Here is a 520-nt window from a genome sequence, read left to right as displayed (position 1 = left end):
ATATATGCAGGGTTCCCAGCTCTGGTCCCTAAGGAGCAGGCAGCTGCTGCCAAGCTAACTGCCAAGGGGTCCCAGGATTCATGGGAACAGAAAGGTCCCAGATACCCAACAGGATAAAAGCTTGTTGGCAATTACCTTGTTGAAAGGGTTCCTTGGAGGAGGAAGAGCCTTAAGCAGGTGTCACTCACACAGGGACAACAGGACAGCCACCGCCTGCAGAGATGAAATGGGATCCCAGTATCTAGACCCTGGAGGGAGCTCAGAGCTCCCCTCAAGGACATGCCCAGAACCTAGCCCACGTGGTGTTTGTGGATCCTCTCAAGTCGATAGCAACCATCACAGAACCCAAGAGAATCGAAATAGGTACACAGGTGTTCATAGTGTTAGGCATACAGTAGTTAAAGGTAGCTTTCTACTACTCCCAGTGCCCAAGCCGTGCATCAATGTGTGTTTCTCCATACAGTGGACCGACCAGTAGTTAAAGGCAGAGTGCTGACGGCGTAGTACTACATGACCAAAC

Source organism: Alexandromys fortis, unplaced genomic scaffold, assembly GCF_014885135.2.
Source record: "Alexandromys fortis isolate MF-2015 unplaced genomic scaffold, M_Fortis_MF-2015_v1.1 scaffold_0, whole genome shotgun sequence".
Taxonomy (NCBI): domain Eukaryota; kingdom Metazoa; phylum Chordata; class Mammalia; order Rodentia; family Cricetidae; genus Alexandromys; species Alexandromys fortis.
The sequence above is the reverse complement of the archived record's forward strand: the minus strand, read 5'-3'. Positions refer to the sequence as shown.